The following is a 22,840-nucleotide window of genomic DNA, read 5'->3' as shown; positions in this document are numbered from 1 at the left end:
AGGAAGTCCTGTCTCCGACCCAAGCATCATGTAACTTAAATATGACAGGGCCCAACACAAAGTGGGGCCTAGTAGCATAACTAAACATCATAAGAACTCAAAACCGGTAGTGATATCGGAAAAGTTACCCAGAGGTGTCCCTGTGGAACCTCTAAGCAATGATTTACGAGCTTTCGAGAGAAAAAAAAAAAATAGAAATTGGGGGGGGTAGAGGAAAAGAAAAAGAAAAAGAGGGGAGGAGCAGAGACAGGAGCTAAACTACATTCGGCAGACAGAAAACATGAATAAACAGTTCAATAATCAGCATGTCCAAACAAATTGAATGAACAAAAAGCAATAAAGCAGCAAAAAAAAAAAATCAATTAGTGTCGGTAAGCACGGAGGCCGATTCCAAGCGTAAGTCAGAATTGTGAGGCGGCCAGGTACGCCCTCTTGTCAAGGAAGGGGTGGGAGAAAAAAAAAAAAAAACAGCATGAACATAGACAGGCTGCCAACTATTAACATATACAAAAACAGAGTGGAAAACCAAGACAGTTCAAGCAAAAATAACATAGTCTCACATATGTAAGTCCAAATAGTGAGGAAAATATGCACGGAACCCAAGGCTTAGAATGATGCGGCCATATGAAGATAGGAGCAAAGGGTCTATAGTAGCCGAGGTGATTGTAGGTGATGCTCCTTCTTCGAAAAGCAGTTCTACATTGAGATTAGCGGTAGAAGTGCCTAGCATCAGAGGGGTCGTTGCATCAGCCTCTCTAAGAGAGGGAAAAAAAAAAAAAAAAGGGGGAAGGAAAGCAGGAAATCAGCAACAGTGGCTCCAAGGAGGACAAGTATCCTCCGAATCTTCTCAACTGGTGACTGATTTGCGACAAGTGAGGCTCCAACTCAGAATTGGAGTGCCGTCCGACTGAAAAGTGACCCAATTGTAGATGGAGGATCAATCCAAGCCCAAATGCATGGGCAGTGTTCAGTCAGTTCTGTCCGGAGTGCTCGCAGGGGTATGCCTCTGCCGTTTAGCAGATTTCTGCCAGTGAGCTAAGTCCAGTAAATCCAAAGAATCCCCGCAATAAGCCAGGTCTCTCCATTCCTTAAAGGGATACTGTCATGGGAACATTTTTTTTGACCAGGGGCAGCTGAGAAATTTACAAAATGTCTAGCCCCATGTCAGATTTCAAAATTGAATATAAAAAAATCTGTTTGCTTTTTTGAGAAATGGATTTCAGTGCAGAATTCTGCTGGAGCAGCATTATTAACTGATTCATTTTGAAAAAAAAATTTTCCCCCATGACAGTATCCCTTTAAGATCCAGCAATGGCAGGCCAATGCGTTCGCAGAAAGCCTCCAAATCATCAGGTTCTTTAAGGCTAAACACTCTCTCATTCTTCTTTACAATCAAGGCAAAGGGAAACCCCCATCTGTATACAATACCCTTGTTGCGTAGGGCTGTAGTAAGGGGTCGGAGTGCCCTCCTCTGTTGGATGGTTAGCCACGCTAAGTCCTGAAATATGGAGACGTCATAATCTTGAAATTTAAAGCTTTCAGTATTGCACGTTTTGCGCATAATGTCCTCCTTCAGTGTGAATTTGTGAATGCAGCAGATTACGTCTCTAGGTTTTTCTGCTCCCAATCTAGGGGTGCCCAGGGATCGGTGCACTCGGTCAAGCTCAATAGGGGTATTCATGTCCCTGTCTAGAATGATATTAAAGAGCGAACATACCATTTGGCCCAGCTCAGCATTGGTTACAGTTTCCGGGATGCCGCGTATTCTCAAATTGTTGCGGCGTCCGCGATTGTCCAAGTCCTCCATGTGTTTGCAAAGCAAGTATATAAATTTGCGGTGGTCATTCACCCGTTGCGTCGTGTTGTTATGGGCCTGTTCCACCACTTCCAGCCTGGCCTCCATTTTACCGGTCGCCTCTCCTATGGCACGCAGTTCAGTTTTAATGTCCGCCATATCTGCCCTTTGCGATTCCCGCAACGTCTTCGCCGTGGCGCGTAGGTCCTCCTTAGTTGGGAGGGAGGATAAGATCGCCCACAGGTCAGAAGGGGCTGAGGACGAGCTAAAACCGGAGCAGGCCGAGCCAGTAGGGCTGGGGCTTCTGGTAGTTGCACGCGCCATCTTGGGATCACGTGCTCCTGCACGTGCGCTAGATCTCCTGCCCAGAAAGGGAGACATTGTGCTTTGAGCGCTATGCGTGCTAGTTTGGGAAGATTGCTCACCCTTCTTATGGTGTTTCCCCATGCTTTCAGGAACGTCCGGAAAAGAAAAAGGGCTCTGTATTAGGCTTTTGAGAAGGCTTGGGTCGGGAGCTCAGACAAAGTGCGTCCTCTCAGCACGCCATTACGCCACGCCCCCTGCCTTCCATTGTAACATTGTTAACATACATGCCCCTTTGCCTATTTAGAACAGTTACTTGGCTCCTCTTAAGTTTAAGACCTGGCGGAATTGGAGTAGCTGAGAGCTCCTCCTGAAGCTAAAGGCAGCTGCTAAAGGCAGAAGATTGAGCTGAGACCAGGGAGCCTAGCACTTGTTTTGAATTTAGGGAGCCGTACATGACATTTATGGAGAGAAGTTCACAGCTCGGCGGTTCTATAGTTCTGATAACATAGATTTATGGTATCTCTAATAACAGCTCGGCGGTTCTATAGTTCTGGTAACATAGATTTATGGTATCTCTAATTACCACACAGGCAGTTTTTCCTAATATGCTAATTTAGAAAGAAATGCCCCCCCCCACACACACATAGTAATTTTACACCACACTCCCTAGACTGTTATGTCATACCCCTTCTTGATACCAAGCTGAGCTTCTAATACCTACAAATATCACCTCATGGTTCTGATGCATCTTTCCTCAACCATAGTTACTGTGTGGAAGAATGTTGTTTAAGATGTGCTGTGGATTATGGAAAATAATGCAAGGACTACTTATAAACCTTCTTCCAATACTGTGAGTAAGAAACAAACTTTTTGTTAACACTTTGTGTTAAAAGCAAGATGTTAAGGAATTGTGAGGTCATGTTGCTGTGGAACATTAAAAGAGTGGCTAAAATACTCCTTAAAAATGTTGTTCTTCTACTTGTTTTCTCCCTGCTTCTGTTCCTGCTACATGATATAAGAATAACTGCATGACATGGCAAGCATAAGGAATCTGTAAAGTATGGGATGTGTGATGTGTCTTCCATTAACACCCATTCATTTTGCCATGACGCACTTAAAAAGATGCAAAAATGGACACATGGATTAGGGTGTTTTTACATTAACAAAGTAAAATCTGTAACCATCTAAATATTCCTTTATAAAACCCTGGTTAATAATTATAATTAAATAAGGAAAATTAGAAAATAGATTTTAATTAAGTTTTATGCAAAAACATAACATTGATTTGTAGAAGGGCAATACAGTTGGTGGGAATTTTCACAAATAAGTTTCAACCAGTCTACTACAATCTGGAAATGGAAAGCAAAGATGTGGCTTTGCAATTTTGGTGCCTACTGTATATGTGTAAATAAGCTATTACAGTATATTATTTAGTTGATTGAAATTGTAACCACAAGCAAAATGTTAAAAGTTTAACTTATTTAACCTCTATCATTGATCTCCCTTTAGCTTGGTAAGTCACTATATACAGTATTTGCTATTAATTTCCCAAGATCAGAGTATTATCTTGCAAGCGATATGGGACATTTTGTAGAGTAGTATCTTTTACTTCAACTGTCCCACCATAATACCACACAAAATTCTATTGCTTCTGTATGATTTACTCCATTATGAACAGAAGCTCAGTTGATGTAGAAAGTATTTGATATTTTGACCATTAGCGGTCTTCACTCCTATGGACTTTCTTTTTGGCAACTTATCTATTTATTAAAGTTTATTATAGTATTCTGTTTAAAGATATATTTTTATATACATAATAGCTTTTTAAAGGTAGTTTCTGCAGATCACTTTCAAGTCTTGTTAGCATCCACTTCTGATTAAAATGTATTATGTTATCCTTGAAGAATGTAGGCTTGCTCGATAACCTAAATTACAAGATATTTTTAAAATCAATGTATTTCCTGTTAAATTTTTATTATTAGTATTACAGATATAGAATCAATTTTTCTGAAACCCGTTATACAAAAAGCTCTGAAATACAGGTAGGCCATCTTCAACAGAATGTATTTCAAGCATATGATTATTTATTTTTTTAATGACTTTCTGCTCAGTACCTTCTACTGATAGTAAATAAGCTGCATAAATCAGAGACAAAACAATCCTTTTTTTTTAAGATTTAAAGGGAATCTGTCATCATTTTAAATTTTTTTTTTTTTTTGCATTTTTATAAAAAACACACATCCATAAACACTGTCTGGCAAATAAAATGTTAATCCACAAATCCATGCATAAGTTATTTTAGTTTGTATTTTGTCATGGGGGCTTCCATTTCTGCTCATTACACATTCATCCTGTGCTGCTCTAACAGCAGGCACAGCATTACCTGTGTGCTTGGAGGCAGCCACTCTGTAATGAAAAGCGAGTAGGGATGTAGCGAACGGCGGAAAAAATGTCCGCGAACATATTCGCGAACTTGCGTCAAAAATGCGAACGGTTCGCGAACGTCGCGAACCCCATAGACTTCAATGGGAAGGCGAATTTTAAAAGCTAGAAAAGACATTTCTGGCCAGAAAAATGATTTTAAAGTTGTTTAAAGGGTGCAACGACCTGGACAGTGGCATGCCAGAGGGGGATCAAGGGCAAAAATGTATCTGAAAAATACATTGTTGACACAGCGCTGCGTTTTGTGCTGTAAAGGGCAGAAATCACACTACGTCACTCAGGTGATGTTTCTGGACACGGAATGTGAAAAAGCTCACACAGCTAGGTGGCACTTGGTTAAAGACTGGGCAAACAATGCCTGCAAGGGCAACGTATACAGTAGTGGGTACGGAATATATTATTGCTGCTTGGAAAACGTCACTCAGGTGGTGTTTCTGGAGACGGTATTATTATTGATATTTAGACAGAATGTGAACAAGCTCACACAGCTAGGTGGCAGTTGTTTGAAGAACACACTGGGCAAACAATGCCTGCAAGTGCACTACTATGAAGAACAGCAAACAGCACTGGACACGTTAAAGAACAGTAAGATAAGTAAAATTTAAAAAAAATATATATATGTATATTAAAAAAAAAAATTACTCTGGTTGGTGCTGAACTACTAGGAGCAGCACACCAGTCCCACTCCCCAACACAGCTAGACTAATAGCACTGGGCTCTTATAGTAGCAAAGTAAAAAAACAAAAAAGAAAATAAAAGCAGTCCTTACAAGGACTATTGGGTTATTACAGCAGTCAGCAGATGAGATCAGAAGCAGTGCCCACAGCAGCTATATACAGAGCACTGCAGTAGAAGGTAGATTAATAGCCAGCAAAGCTACCTAACCTAAAATGTCCCTCAAATCCCTGCAGAGTTCTGTCCCTACAATACAGAGCAGTATCAAGTAGATTACTAGCCAGCAAAGTTACTATCAACTGTCCCTCAAATCACTAAACAGCTCTCTCCCTACACTAGCTCTTCCAAGCACACACAGGCAGAATGAAAAAACGCTGCAGGGCTTCAGTTTATATATGGAAGGGGAGTGGTCCAGGAGGGAGAGCTTCCTGATTGGCTGCCATGTATCTGCTGCTCTGGGGTGAGAGGGCAAAAATAAGCGCCAGCTAAGGCGAACCCAAATTGGCGAACGTCGCGCGACGTTCGCAAACATTCGGCGGACGCGAACGGTCGATGTTCGCGCAAATTAGTTCGCGGGCGAACAGTCCGCAACATCCCTAAAAGCCAGGTCGCACTACAACATGAGAATCTAGCTGTACACTCCCCCTCCCCTCTCTGCCCATGCGTGTGATGTTTGGAGGAGAGAGGTCACATGGTTTGCAGGGAAGCAATTACTTTCACTTTCCTACGTTCTGCCTTCTCTACAGCTGCACTAGCAGCCCCTCCTCCCACAGACACTATCAAAGCTCCTGCTCTGTAAGTTTGATCTTTGCATTCCTTTGGAGGCGGGAGCTTTCTCTCCTTGCTGCCTTCCTAGTTTGTTTTACTGGTTACTAGATGAGGTAAAGGAGCTGTGAGTTCCCTCTGCTATCCACCTCACAGACCTTGCTCCTTTCCTGCCTGCAATACTTCTATTTTCATTAACTACTTACTGCCTCCTTTCTCCTGAGCTATTTTAACCCTTCCTAGACTTCCTCCTAAGTTTTCCTGGTTTTCAAGTATGTCCTCCTTATTTTATCGTTTTTTTCTATTCCCTGTCATCAGTCCTGGGAGTGTACTCCTGTGTTTCTGCCATTCATTTTTGTGTAAACAAATATAATAAACTATCTATATAAAATATTTTTTCCAGTGCCCAAAATGAATTGTGTGTGTGTGTGTGTGTATATATATATATATATATATATATATATATATAGTCATATTGTTAAACCGGCACTCACCGCCGATTAATCAGTTCCCGGGTGCTTCTTCAAAGGAAAGTATATAGCGTATTTAAGAGCACTCACGGGTATTGTGAATAAAGGCTTTTATTGGAGTATTACAATCTACCCCACATCAACGCGTTTCGGTTCTCTCTGAACCGTTGTCAGGATGTACACAAAAGTCATCACATGATCCATATATACAAACATAAACCAATCAGTGAACAGTGTTAATTAAATATTCATGACAGTGTTCTGCATTAAAGTGTTAGCATGAATTACAATATTCATTATCAAAAAATTCAAGTAAGTGTTAAAAACTACTGTGTAAAAATTGTAAAAAGTTTAACCATATTAAAAACCTTAAAAGTAGTGAACCATCTAAACCATTTGAGACGTATAAAAAATTGTGCAAATAATAACTCACAAAACAGGGTTGTCAAGGATGTCCGTGTAGTAGAGCTCAAGGCATAAAAAATTGTTAAGGGTTAAATGGCCATGTGCGGCAGCATTTGATGGTGCATGGTAACTAGATTAATATCATCTCTTCCCAAGCCATATAAAATTCATGTAAATAAGGACCTATTCATCTATATGTATATCCATGGTTCAGTGTTTACCGTATAACAAGGTATTTGGGCTACTTATTCCTTGTTATTACATCTACAAATCACAGCAGTTCTGTCAAACTGCACCATTGAAGTATATTTATGTTGCCTAAATATATTCCAGACCTACTACTGTCTAGCAGACCTAATGGTCCATTATTTTAATTAACACCTGAGTTGTTTATATTATTTACACGGCTCCTTGAGACCCTGTTTTAAAGTGCAGCGTATATAGGTATCAAAAATTTCAAGAACGATATATCAATGTGTCACCACTTCCATTGCCCACTTATCTTGTAGAACAATCCCCTATCTAAAACCCAAAATAAGTTCAAAAAAGTTCGTACTGTCAGCATTCTCAAGGAAGTACAGTACTGATTGAATCTAAAGAAAGGAAGGACGGACAAGTATTTCTTTTATATAAAGCAGGCCAATGAATACATCTCATTGAGGCCCCTGGGAGCTACTGTGTCCAGAGTCCGAATCCATCTGGCCTCTCTTTGAAGCAATATTCTCCCCCTGTCCCCTCCACGTTTAAGTGGGGGGACATGATCAATTAATACACATCGGATAGAGGGGAGCGAATGCCCAAAGCTTACACAATGTCTCGCAAGTGGGGTGTCGGCCTTACCAGAAGTCAGAGCAGTACGTATAGTGGATCTGTGATTATTCATGCGGATCCGAAAAGCTGTAGTACATTTCCCAACATAATACAAGCCACAGGGGCAGATAATGCAATACAACACATATTCTGAAAGGCAAGTTAATCGGTGTCGTATTTCAAATCTCTTGCCACTGTGTGGATGGGAAAAATGAGATCCAGTTAAAAGAAAACCACAAGTGATACATCCACTGCACCTGAAGCAACCCATCTTATTAAATTTCAGCCATGGCTGTGGCAGAGTAGTTTCCCGCATGGTGTGCACATCTGTGACCATCAATATGTCACGCAGGGCCCGACCTTTACGGTAAGCACACCTCGGCGGATTCACTTTGTTAAATGGTAAGTTATTATCCATTTGTAGAATGGGCCAATTTTTTCGGATGGCTGTGCACATATGTTTGCTTACAGGCGAAAAATTAGAAACAAAAGTCAGAGTATCTTCCTTATTTGGTTCTCCTGACTTAATTCTGGGTGTACCTGAATCCTCTTGTGTCAAAGCTCTTTCCAATTCACTGTCCAGGAATTCTCTCTGATAACCACGCTGCAGAAATCTCTCACGCATCTCATGCGCCTGTTGTTTTGCCAGCCCAAAATCAGAATTATTACGGAAAACCCTAAGAAATTGTGTATATGGTATTGATCTCAAAATAGAGGGCGGATGAAAGCTGTGCGCGTGCAAGACTGTGTTTCTGTCCGTGTCTTTACGGTAAAGTGTAGTACCCACACCATTCGATGTGCGAAAAATTCTAATATCCAAAAAGTCAACTGTATCACGGTCAAAGGTCAGTGTGAACTTGACCGGAGTAGAAAGGGCATTCAATTCGGCAACAAATGTTTGGAGTTCAACGTGGTCCCCCCGCCAAATCAGGAACACATCATCGATATATCTCTTATATAGAAATAGTTGATCAGAATACTTAGAGAAGATGTGTTCCTTTTCAAAGGAATCCATAAATAAATTTGCATAAGAGGGAGCCACGTTGGACCCCATTGCCGTGCCCGTCAGTTGTAAGTAAAAAATGTTATCAAAACGAAAATAATTCCGAGTAAGTACCATTTCCAATAAAGAACAAAGAAATTCAACCGGTGGATCACCAGTGTGTCCATTAGTCAATGCCGTCCTACAGGCCGAGACACCCTGATCAAGAGGTATGATAGTATACAAGCTAGACACGTCAAGTGTAGCAAAAATAGTATCGTCTGGAAGTGGACGATGGTAATACTCCAATAAAAGCCTTTATTCACAATACCCGTGAGTGCTCTTAAATACGCTATATATATATATATATATATATATATATATATATATGTATATATTTATTTTTGAAACGTAAGTGGGGGCAGTGATCACAGGACTATCTTATTTCAGTCCTTCTGAAGTGGTGTCGGTGGGAGCTTATCTTGATACCTGCCTATTGTTCAATTGACAGGCTCAGCAGACAAGGCTCTATTTACATTACAGCAGCTTGTAGGAGGGAGGGGTAATCACTCCAACTTGCAGTGCAGCAGTAAAGTGTGACTGAAGTTTATCAGAGCACAAGTCACATGACCTGAGGGCAGCTGGGAAATGTCAAAATGTCTAGCCCCATAGCAAATTTTAAAATTAGATATAAAAAAAAATCCATTTCTTGTTTTGAAAAATGGATTTCAATGCAGGATTCTGCTGTAGTAGCACTATTAACTGATACATTTTGTAAAAAACATGTTTTTCCATGACAGTATCCCTTTAAGGTCTAGGTCCCCAACCTTTCTTACTTGTGAGCCACAGTTTAATGTAAAAAAACTTGGGGAGGCTTTGTTTGGTAGTACATTTTGTTTTTATTTAACCAATCCTTGCCACCAAGCCAGGAATTCAAAAATAAGCACCTGCTTTGGGGGAGCAACATTCAAGGGGTTGGTGAGCATCAAGTTGCTCATGAGCCTCTGGTTTGGGATCACTAATTTAAGTATGTTGATCCGAATAACTGAAAAACCCCTTATTCAGAAAACCCCAGGTATTCTTGAAAGTTTGTTAATCCTTTAAATTTTTTTAATATTTTTATATGAATGTGACCTAAAACATCATCTGATTTTCAAACAAGTCCAAAAAAAAGATGAAGCAAATCTTGTTAAACTAATGAAACATAACTTATTGTATTTGGTCAAGCATTTATTGAAAAAAACAAAGTAAGTGAATCTTTAGGATTATCCTATAATTTGAAGGTGAAATCTGGTGTTTTCAGTGGTATGACAATCAGGTGTAAGGGAGAGACCCTGTTTTATTTAAAGAACGGGGATCCAGCAAAGCCTGCTTTAACACCAACACATTTGTGGATGTGTATCATGGCTTGAACAAATAATTGTTGATGCCCATAAAGCTGGAAATGGTTCTAAAACTACATCTAAAGAGTTTGGACTCCACCAATCAACATTCAGACAGATTGTTAACAAATGTGGGAATTTCAAGACCATTGTTACCCTACCCAGAAGTGGTCAACCATCAAAGAAAAGTCCAACTGCCGTCTGAGAGGTCACAAAGGAACCCAGGGTAACTTCTAAGCAATCAAAGGCCTGTCTTACATTGGCAAATGTTAATGTACATGAGTCCACCCTCAGGAAAACACTGAACAGCAATGCTTTGTATGGCAGGGTAGCAAGGAGAAATCCACTCCTCTCCCCCAAAAATATTGTTGACCATTTACAGTTTGCTAAAGATCATGTAGGCAAACCAGAAGGATACTGGAAGAATGTTGTGTGGATGGATGAAGCCAAAATAGAACTTAAGCATAAGAACCTTATCCCATCTGTGAAACATGGTGGTGGGAGTGTTCTGGTTTGGGCCTGGACAGCTTGCCATCATTGATGGAACAATTAATTCTAATCATACCAGAGAATTGTAAAGGAAAATGTCTATGAACTGAATCTCAAGAGATAGTAGGCCATGCAGCAAGAAAACTATACTAAACACAAATTGTTATACCAATTAAACGTTAAAAAAGAATAAAGTGAATATTCTGGAATGGTTAGTTGCAGTTATTGCTGCACAAGGGGGAAGTCACACCAGATGCTAAGAGTATGATTCACTTACTTTTACCACATGCAGTTATGTAATTGGATTATTTTTTCAATAAATACATGACCTGATGTTTTAAAGAGATACTGACACCAGAAATTATACATTTTTATCATAATATTGGCTTTGCTTGCTACTTATAATTTTGTCACAAAGTGTTTGCCGGATGCTTTTACATTACACATCTGAATTCCCGTGTTTGTCTATGAGGGGGCTGCCATATTTCTGCAGCAGGAGTCTGTTAACATTAAAAACATTAACTGACAGGCTGAGATGGGACAGCCTGACTGTTTTGCCAACTAACAATTACTAACAAAAACAAACCTCTCAGCATAAAAATCATGATCTGTTGCTAACTTTTAATGTTCATTCATATTTTAAAAAGTCATTTTTTTTTAGTGTCACTATCACTTTACGTCACATTCATATAAAAATATAGAAAATTTTAATGGATTTACAAACTTTCACACACCACTGTAGGTACTACCAAGTATTGCAATATTAGCCTGAAACATTTAGGGCAAAGGGACCATTTAACTAACCCTTTGGCATAAAGAACAGTTATTTTTCTCAAATTCTGTATATACTGTAAATAGGCAACAGTCGAATGATTCAACACAAATACAATTGCAGTATATAGTTAAATATTCTGACACTCAATATTTGCTTCTAGCTATCTGACCTCAAATAACAATTTGATTAAAATTCTTTTCTCATACTGCCATAACCCTTCTCTTCTCTTCCTTTTCATTTTTGGCCCTCTTGGTCCCCAGCATAGTCCACTGGAGCTTCATTGTGACATCGGAGCTGGCCTGTGAAAGTTTTTTTTTTTTTTTTTATTTTACTGTGCAGCTTTACTACAGAATTATGCTGTTTACACTGCTTTTAGAAACATTCGTTATTGTTCAGCAATATTGCTTTCTGGGCAAGTGAATTAATTTCAAATTCATTCTTATTCTTATTATGAAAAGTCTCCTTTAAACCATATTATTATTATAATTATTGTAAAAGGATTGCTACAGTAGTTAAATTTGTGATTATAAAAAATAAATAAATAAATAAGAACCCAAGAGGTCCAATTGCTATTATTCATTGCTCAGTGTTGTTTGATGGAAAGCTGCAATGGAAAAAATGCCTCCTTTAGTTTCTATTATTATACCCTGTCTAAAAAAACAACTTTAAAAGTGTGTGATTTAGACAATATCTCATTTTACTGGTTGCACTTTTCTGTGATTGCTTGACATACATGGTTTACAGATTATGCATACTACCAATACTTCTCATTAAAATGGCCACAGTTCACCAGTTTTTGTTGCTTGGAACAAACTTGGAATAAATTATTATACAAGGAAAAGGCTGCTGTCATGCTGAACAAAAGACAAGCAAAAGAGAGCTTTGGCTTAATGAGGCTAAGTGAGTGCCTAGCCTGCATCACAGCTACTTGATGGCCTTTGAGCATAGTTCTTTTTCTCCACAGGGCAAAACCTTTGGTCTATTATTTGGTGTTTAAGCACCTTGAGGATATACCTTTTAATATGCTGCATGTAAAGCAAAAAATAAGACATTAGATTAGAAAATGTTTAGTCCCTGTAAAATGAATGACAGCCAAATATAGAGATGCATTTCGTTTTTCATATTTAATTATAGTGCACTATAGTGCATTTAGCTTAAATTAATTGCACACTTATTATGCTTCATTTTAATGTTTCCTATTAATTGTGCACATTTTCTTTCCCTTTTGCCATGGTAGGATACTTGTATAACATCATTCTCAAAGGTTGTTAATTCAGGTTGCAGCAAATATAATTGAAGTATGCTTTTGCACAAGCTAAAGGAAATAGATCATTGTAAAGTAGTAATGCTAGAAGAAAATGCCCACAAGACATTTGCTTAAAAATATGTTCAGCTTACTTCAAGTTCATTGCACTAAGCTCTAAGGTTAATGGCAGATACCAGCCTGGACCAATTCATATATTACAGCTTTATCTGATAGCTAGAATGAATAAATCATATTTAGGGAAATGTTCATGTTGCCTAGACTATAAGGTTAGGCTCAAATAAGGGCAAGGTTTAACCCACTCCTGTAACTCATAGAAACCAATTATCAGTGGGCATGCAATAGTTTGGTTCAGTTAGAATAACAAAAGGTCAGGTTACTATGTAATATAGGGCTAGGACATTTCCTATGATTCTGCATAATCAGACCTGGAAAACGAGCACTCTGTAGTGCTATGCCGAGTGCTTATAAGTAAAATGCTATTTTACATTTTTGCCTTTACCAAGTTGTCATGAAGTTGCTATGTTTCTTTAAAGTTAAGTACTGTGTCAGTGTACAGTTAAAGGAGTGGTTCACCTTCAAGTTAACGTTTAGTATGTTATAGAATGGGTAATTTTAAGCAACTTTTCAATTGGTTTTCTTTTTTCCTTTTTATAGTTTTTGAATTATGTGCCTTCTTATTCTGATTCTTTCCAGCTTTCCAATGGGGGTCACTTACCCCATCTAAAAAAACAAATGCTTTGTAAGGCTACGGCTACACATTTATTTTTATTGCTACTTTTTACTCATCTTTCTATTCAGGCCTCTTCTATTCATATTCCAGTCTCTTATTCAAATCAATGCATGATTGCTAGAGTAATTTTGACCCTAGCAACCAAACGGCTGAAACTGGAGAGCTGCTGAATAAAAAGCTTAATAACGCAAAAACCATAAATAATAAAAAAAAAATGACCAAGTGTATGCATGTATATCATGCTAAAGATTAACTTAAAGGTAAACAACCCCTTTAATCATGCTTTAGAAGAAATTCCCTGTCATTATCCTGACCATCTGTATTTGGCATTTAGCCAGCTAAACAGGGTCATAAATAGGACTCTTCACAGCAGTAGAAACAATCCACCCAATGTGGTATACATGTACTATACTTTAAATATACAGGCATATTTTTGTATCCATATGGTTTAATTACTTGCAACCAGCAATACAACAAGCCTGTCCGGGATCTCAGCAGTGACATGTTGTTTGTTTTATATTGTACCAGCTGGCATGGCTATTACTGTACTTAATTGAAGCAAGGGATAACTGGTCATATAGAAACATCAATGGTTAGGTGGTCACCCATTACAATTATACAATTACATAGGTTACATATATATATATATATATATATATATATATATATATATATCATAACATTCTTCAATCTATATAAGCTTATTTCAGTTACTATATGTCAATTTTTGTCACTGATTGTTGAGGACCCAACCAGAAAGGGCACTATATTGGATCAACAAAAATTTAAAATTCGTCCTTACCTGAAATGTTCTTTTTCTTTAGTCCGTAAGGCAGCACAAATTGGGTTAAGGTCTGATCCAACCCCTGGTAGGACAGAAGAATAATGACCAATCGGCAAGATTATATTAGCCCCCCTGAAACCATCCTCCAATAGTGTTATATGACAAGCTTACCATCAGGAAGAGAGAGACACAACTTTAAAGCTGAATATTTTTTTATTGGGAGGGCAAACAAAATTTGTGCTGCCTTACGGACTAAAGAAAATTTAAGGTAAGGACAAATTTTAATTTTTCTTGTTGTCCTTCAGGCAGCACACAATGGGACTTAGCAAGCTAACAGGGAGGGATCAACAAAACAAAAAAAAGACTGTCTTCTGCTTCTTGAGAGGCTGCTAAATCCAACTTGTAATTAGTGATGGGCGAATTTATTCAGCAGGCGCAAATTCTCTCTGAATTTGGTGTTTGTTTAATGGACACAAATTGACTTTAATGGGCATCAAATGTCGCCGGTGAAAACATTGTTTTGTGAATTTTTCACCCGTTTCATGAATTGCGCAGCGAAGTGAAACGGGACAAATTCGTTAATCACTCACTTAACTCAAGGGATGAAAACATAATTATGCCTCTTTATAGGTCCCTGGTAAGGCCTCATCTGGAGTATGCAGTGCATTTTTGGACTCCAGTCCTTAAGAGGGATATAAATGAGCTGGAGAGAGTGCAGAGACGTGCAACTAAATTGGTTAGAGGGATGGAAGACTTAAATTATGAGGATAGACTGTCAAGGTTGGGGTTGTTTTCTCTAGAAAAAAGGCACTTGCGAGGGGACATGATTACACTTTACAAGTACATTAGAGGACATTACAGACAAATAGCAGGGGACCTTTTTACCCATAAAGTGGTTCACTGTCCGTACCTGAGGCCACCCCTTTAGACTAGAAAAAAAGAACTTTAATTTGAAGCAATGTAGGGGGTTCTTCACAGTCAGGACAGTGTGGTTGTGGAATACATTGCCGGGTGATGTTGTGATGCCTTTAAGAATGGCTTGGATGATTTTTTGGACAGACATAATATCAAAGGCTATTGTGATACTAAGCTCTATAGTTAGTATAGGTATGGGTATATAGAATTTAATTAAAAGTAGAGAGGGGTGTGTGTATGGATGCTGGGTTTTCCTTTGGAGGGGTTGAACTTGATGGACTTTGTCTTTTTTCAACCCAATTTAACTATGTAACTATGTAACTAACTATGTAACTAACTATGTAACTACTTGTAATGCTTCGCAAAGGAATGCACATTACTCCATGAGGCTGCTCTACAGATTTCAGTTACCTCCACTGCCCCTTTTTCTGCATAAGAGGTAGCTACTGCTCTTGTAGAAAGAGCCCGGAGAGGAAAAGGTGGTTCTCTTTCCAACGTAGAATAGGAATGGGTAATAGTATTCTTTACCCATGAGGCAATGGTTTCTTTAGAAGCCTTCTTTCCCTTTCTTTTACCAGCAAAGAGAACAAATAAACATTGAGGATCTGAATTGATTTGATCTTTCAATATATATCGACAGACACCTATGACGATCCAAAAGCTGCAATTTTTCCTCTATTGAATTAGTAGGTTGCAAAATGCAGGCAATATTATTTGAGAATTGATATTGGTCGATGTCGGCACCTTCGATGTAAAGCATGGCATGGTTCTCAACACCACCTTATCGGGAAAGAATAGAGGAGGTGCCTCTGCCAAAAGCCTGAATCTCCCCGATTCTTTTTGCAGAAGTAATGGCAACTAAAAAGGCTGATTTCCATGAAAGGTATATCAGACTGGCTTCCTGTAAGGGTTCAAAAGGAGAAGCACATAAAGCCATCAAAGCAATATTTAAATCCCATGGAGGAACAATAGACCAAATCCGTGGTCTGTTTCTTGACACTGCTTTCACAAATCTTCTTACTAGAGGTTCAGAAGCCAGATTCTTGAAAAAGGAAGACAGAGTGCTGATATATGGACTTTCAAAGTGTTTGGTTTTAGCCCTTTAGAAAAACCATCTTAAACACCTTAAACTCTACACCATGAGCAAAATACTCTCCATAGACTGAGGGTGTTGACTGTTTTCTGGCTAGTAAGAGTGTATCCACTACATCATGTGAGAGACCTTGACGAGCTAACAATTCCTTCTCAGCCTCCAAGCTGTTAGGTTCCATTTAGATGTTTCTGGGTGCTTCAGACCTTTCTGAATGAGGAGATCATCCCTGATTGGAAGAACCCAGTATTCCCCCCATAACATCACCATCAAGTCCCAGAACCATGTCCTCCTGGACCAAAGGGGAGCTATCAAGATTACAGACGCCTGATCCTGTTTGATCTTCTGGAACACACCCTCTGAATCATAGGTAAGGGGGAAAGATGTATGCCATCCTGAAAGTTCATGGAACTGACATTGCGTCTACAAAAGTCGGATTGTCCTCCTTCAACAGGGAACAGAAATGGAACAATTTCTTGTTCAACTGATTTGCCATCAGGTCTATCTCCAGACATTCCCACCTGAGAATGATCTGACGAAACACCTGAGTATTGAGTTCCCAGTTGAACTGATTCAGGTATATTCTGCTCAGAGAGTCCATCACAGAGTTGTCCACAACGCTTATGTAAACTGCCTTGAGAAATTGAAGATTCTTCTCTGCCCAACACATGATCTTCTGGCATTCCTTTATCAAAAGAGGAACTCTGGTTCTTCCCTATTAGTTTAGGTAAGACACAGTCACCATGTTGTTGGAATGTACCAGCACTTGACGATCTTTCACCTGTTTTATGAATTTCTTCAGAGCCAATCTGACTGCTCTTAACTCTTTGAAATTCGAGGACTGAGTCCTCTCCCAAGATGACCACCTGTTCTGGGCCATATGCTCCCCCAGTTGAGCTCCCCAGCTTAAGGCAGAGGCTTCTGTTGTCAGTGAAATAAACTGTGGTGTTCTGAAGGACCTCGTCTAAGCCATAATGCAAGTCTTGCTCCACCAAATCAGATCTAGCTTGAGACTGGTTGAAATCAAGAACTTCCTGCCTAGAGACATAGGCGACCGATAGCATTCTGATCTCTGCAGTATTCAACGCTGAGCTTTCACCCAAGGAATAGCTTCAAAGGAAGCTAAAATCAGCCCTAAAACTCTCATGGCATCCCGTAGTATAAAAGAACAGGAGCGACTCAGAACTTTCACTCCCAACTGTAGAGCCACTTTTGTTTCTATCTGGAGCCCTAAAAACCTGACAGATGTTGGTGGATCCAAATTTGACTTTGCTTTGTTTATGATCCAGCCATGGCTCTCCAACATCGATATCACCAAATACCTTTGGTAGAGTAACTATGAGGAAGCCTTCACCAGCCAGTCATCTAGATATGGAACTACATGCACTCCCTGTTTCCGCAGGGCTGCTGCTAAGACTACTATTACCTTTGTAAAGTCCCTTGGGGCCAAAGTTAATTCCTAAAGGCAAGGCCTTGAACTGAAAGTGAAGAACAAAATCTAGAAATTCTGCTTTCTGCAGATACCTCCTGCTGTTCTGATGAATTGGAATATGTAAGTAATCTGATGGCAATTTGATTGAACCCATCATGTCTAGAAGGATATCCCTAAAAGTTCCTGCTTTAATCTCCTCCTCCAATACTTAAGTGCCCTAGACACTGACACAGAAGCAAGTGCAGGCTTGCAAGTACTAGAACCCCGCCATATGACAAAGAGCCAGGAGGCTTGAAACATGTAGTGTTAAATACCAATAAAATCACTTGAGCAGATACCTTCTGCCTCCCAGGTTTTTCCTTGTTTACGCTATTAGATTGTTCCAGTTTGAACCGTACCTTGGTGGAGGTACACAACAAGGAAGAAACCGACTACTGCACGCACCAGGGTCAAGGTCAACAGTCACCTGTGTTTATAGAACCCGTCATATAGGTTGTTCTCAATGAACACTCCAATCTGTGATCCATTTGATCTTTGATTGCTCATTCCTCAACCGGAATAGTTGTTCTTCTCGACAACCTAGACAATACAAGAGGTCCTCTGCACTCAACCCATTATCAATTTTTTTAAGACAGAGACATTTTGTGCATACTGCTACTGAAAAATGCCTTACCCTTTAACAGGGATTGTTTGTCGATATACAATATATTGCAATATATTTAAGCTGGCCAACTACGTCAAAGTCATCCCATATCTGGCCAGTCAGTTTTTAATTCAGTCCTAGCCTCTGAAATATCCAATTTAGGGGGATCTTCCCATTGCCCAATATATTTGCTATCAAAAGGGAACATCAGCTTAAATCTCTTAGAGGTTTCTGGCTTTTTTCCCCGGATCTTTCCATTCTTGATCAATAATCTTTGAAATGGAAGGATGGACTGGAAAAGTAACAGATTTCTTTTCACAAAAAAAAGGGCAACTAATTACTAGTGATGGATGAATAAATTCGGCTGTCATGAATTCACAGCAAATTTCCGCATTTTGTGAAAATTGTAGACGCGCGTCCGAAAAGTTGAAAATCGCCAAAAGTCAACACTATTCGGACGGCAATTGACTTTAACACCAGCATCACAATTGGACGCGGGTTTCACGATTTTTTGCTAATTTTTCAAGGTGGATTTGGACACATGATTTGTCATTGAAAACACAAAACAGAAATGGCTGTGTTAATGCTATAATAACTCAGAATTGTTCTCAATGTTTTCCCTTAAGAAAGATATTTAAAAGCATTAAAAGAGAACTAAAGCTTAAATATAGATGGATAGAAATGTTATACATTATGTTTTGGGCTTCTATACCAGTCTAAGGCATCCACAGCGTTTTAGCAGTAAAAGTCTGTGCCGCCAAAGTTGCCCCAGTAGCTCCCCATCTTCTTTTCTGCTGATTCGCTGCACATGTTCTGTGCTGCTTTTGGAGTGATGCACAGTATAATATATATATATATATATATATATATATATATATATATATATATATATATATATATATATATATATATATATATATATAACGATTATTGCAAATAATACCCGCACTCCTTCACATCTCACTCAGCCGGGTGCTCGGTCAAAAATTGAGTATATATAATAGCAGAAAGGACCCGCACTCCGTTTTCAAAAAGTTCAGTGATTTATTTAAAACTCACAGTGTCTCCAACGTTTCGGCCCTCTTTGGGGCCTTGATAAAGGCCCCAAAGAGGGCCGAAACGTTGGAGACACTGTGAGTTTTAAATAAATCACTGAACTTTTTGAAAGCTTAGCTTCTCAACAGCTGCTCAAAGCACACTGAGCATGTGCATGTTGCAGACAACAAAATCCAAGATGGGAAACTCCTCTGACAATTTTATAGACCTAAATCATTACTACTATAGAGATGCTGAACCTTTAGGTTGGCTCAGTAAGATCAGTATATAAATGATGAAATATATAGCCATATTCATTTTTAAGGGTTAGTTCTCATTTAAGGACGAACCTTTGTGGTGCAATTCAGATGTGGAAGAAGTTAATGGTAATGAAGAAGAAAGCATTTAAAAAATCCAAGTCATAAGGGCCAGAAGCTTTTTTTTAGGACGACAGCTCACCACAGAAAACTCACCCACTTTCTATTCATTCCTATAAGATTTTTAGAAATGTATTTATCAATGTGTATCAAATGCATTTATCAATGTGTGAATAAAGTTGGAGAGAAAAATCTGCCTCTACAACAAGGGCCAATTTACTGAACCACAACTTTTTCAGGTCATGCTTTTTGTCACTGTAAATTTTTTTTCCTGGGATTTATTATGCAGCAAAACTGCAACAATTCAGAATCTGAAAATACTCCCTTGAAAACCTGAAGAAATCATGTAGTCGTCAAAGGCAGATGTCCCTTTTACAACTGGAAGATCTTTTTTTTTGCTTTATGGTTTTTTGATGTTTTTGAAACTGTTTTTGTGCGACAATACAAAAAAGTCATGATTATGTGACAAGTCAAAAAAGTAGCAGTTAGTCCTGATTTTTCTGCACCATTTTATAAATGATAAAATCACAAATAATAAAATAAAATCAAAAATTAAAAAAAATCACAAATAATAAAAGCTTGAAAAACAATTGCAAATTATCTAAGAATATAACATTCATTCAAAATGGAGCAACACCTTTAAAAAATCATGGATCAACTAATTTCTACAAATAATAACCCACACCAATATGAGACTTAACCTCCGAATGCAATTAAACAATACTAGATAACCAATGGCCATACAAGAGTGATAGAGTTAAAAAGCAATATTTACTATCACCATGCCAAAAATACTAAAACCATTTAAAATAAGCAGCGCTGCTTGGGGGGGTGGGGATCCCAATGTCCTTATTGGTTCTCACTATTAGATACAATGCAATAAAGGAGACTGCGTGCACGCTGTTGATAGAAGCCGCCAATTGTTTCCAGTTGTAGTAAATTTTTTTAGGCAAGTACACAAAGCATCAATCTAGATAAATCCGTGAATGAATATCCATATACAGAGGATAACGATGTACCATCGCAACTGTGGTATGAGGCGCCAGTAGGGTGCTTAATTCCGTGGCGAACAAGATGGTTAATCCAATAAGATTAATGGGTAGTGTGGCATTTTACGGTGTGTGGGAGCGGAGCCCGTGTGGGGTTAAATATTTAGTGCCCAGTATAGTTCAAGCCGTGTTCATGTAAACATTAGGCACTGGAATGATTGTCACTTATGTATATCCAATGGACATCAGAGTCACACAGGCATAGTAATGCAGCAATCGCTATACAGTGGTATTCATCCAACCACGCTGTGACAAGGCACTGTTTAAGTAAAAGAATGTACTGACCGTAGCTGATCACCACCCACACCGAGAACTCAACGCTCCATGCTCACATCCGAATGTCACCGCCGCTTGTTCCACTGTTGCGCATCGTCCTCAAGAGAGAAGGAGAGAGGGAGTCCAATATTCCCCGTGCAGCGCTGTACCTCGACAGCTGTTTCACTGCTACCTGCGGCTTTGTCAAGAGACCGACAAACCGGAAATGACGTCCTTTTAAGGGTAATATCACGTGACTCCAATGTTCGTATTTGCTACAACATTGTTGCGTATGGCCTTATATGTCACTAGTATCAATGCGGTGACACTGGCAACTTAATACACAGTCTGGAAACCACCTTTTAACAAAAAAGACAAGTTAACTCATCATGTATTGGTGGGAAAAAATAGGCCATATTGTAGCAATGTCCACCTAATTGGTCACTATGTTCATATACCCACTAAGGCATGGTAATAAGGTTACAATTAGCAATTTATCAAGCAGGCCATGATCGCTTGATACTAAGATCTTCAATTATATGTGTCTATAAACCCAATATTAATGGCTCAAACTCTCAAGTATTTTGTAATAAGTTAATTCAATATGCTGATAACCACAGGTTATCTTGAGATATCACATAAATGCAAACTAAACAACGGAAAACGAAAAAAGCAGAAAAAGAAAAAATGAAAAAAAGAAGAGAAAAAGGGGAGCTCAAAAGGAAAAAATAAAAATAAAGATTTGTATATATGAGACAATAAGATAAATATATGCAAATCTGGACCACAGTCCACGGATATAATGTGATGAAATGAAGATATCTGTGGACTGCGTGCACGCAGTCTCCTTTATTGCATTGTATCTAATAGTGAGAACCAATAAGGACATTGGGATCCCCACCCCCCCAAGCAGCGCTGCTTATTTTAAATGGTTTTAGTATTTTTGCCATGGTGATAATAAATATTGCTTTTTAACTCTATCACTCTTGTATGGCCATTGGTTATCTAGTATTGTTTAATTGCATTCGGAGGTTAAGTCCCATATTGGAGTGGGTTATTATGGTAATTTAAAGTAAGTGTGGACACCTCCATTGATGCGGGCTAATTAGCCATTAGTTATTGTATGCACCTTGCTTTGGTTATATTTTGGGTATATAATTTCTACAAATGTCAGTTATTTAGCTTTTTAATCAGCAGCTCTCCAGTTAGCAATTTCAGAAATCCAGTTGCTATGGCCCAAATTACCATAACAACTATGCTTTGAATTGAGTAAGAGACTGGAATATCAATAGGAGAGAGCCTGAATAGAAAGATGAGTAGAAAGTAGAATAACAACAACTTTGTAGTCTTACAGAGCATTTGTTCTGTAGATGGGGTCAGTGACCGCCCACACCCATTTCAAAGCTGGACAGAGTCAGAAGAAGAAGGCAAATAATTCAAAAACTATAAAACAATAGTGAAGACCAAATGAACCACCCCTTTAAAAATAAAAAGTAGAAAAATGGGTATTTTAGTAACCCCCTCCCCTTTTATATCTTGTGAAGCAGGATGGCAAAAATTGCAAATTAGGAACTTATTGCATCCCAAGAACTAATCCCAAAATACTTTAAGTATATCAATGGTAAAAAAATTGAGTGTGTGTCAGTTGAAAAAGACCATTGAAGAACCACTATAGAACATTTCCATTATCAGCAGCAAAATACCTAGTATAACACATTGACAATATTTCTTAGCCTTCAGAATGCAGAATGCATTGTTTTCTACTATAATTGTCTTAACAATTTTATCCCAACAACACTCTGATCCTAAGGGGTCTATTTATTAAACCTCAAATTTTTCTTGTCAAGTTTTTAAAGGAGAAAAAGTCAAAATTTTGAGATTTATTATGCTCCAAAGCTGATAAAAATCCTAAAATACTCCAGCTAAAATCAGTCAAAATGATGTAAAAGTAAATTGGAAGATGTTCC

Source organism: Xenopus laevis, chromosome 4S, assembly GCF_017654675.1.
Source record: "Xenopus laevis strain J_2021 chromosome 4S, Xenopus_laevis_v10.1, whole genome shotgun sequence".
Classification (NCBI taxonomy): Eukaryota; Metazoa; Chordata; class Amphibia; order Anura; family Pipidae; genus Xenopus; species Xenopus laevis.
Note: the sequence above shows the minus strand (reverse complement) of the source record.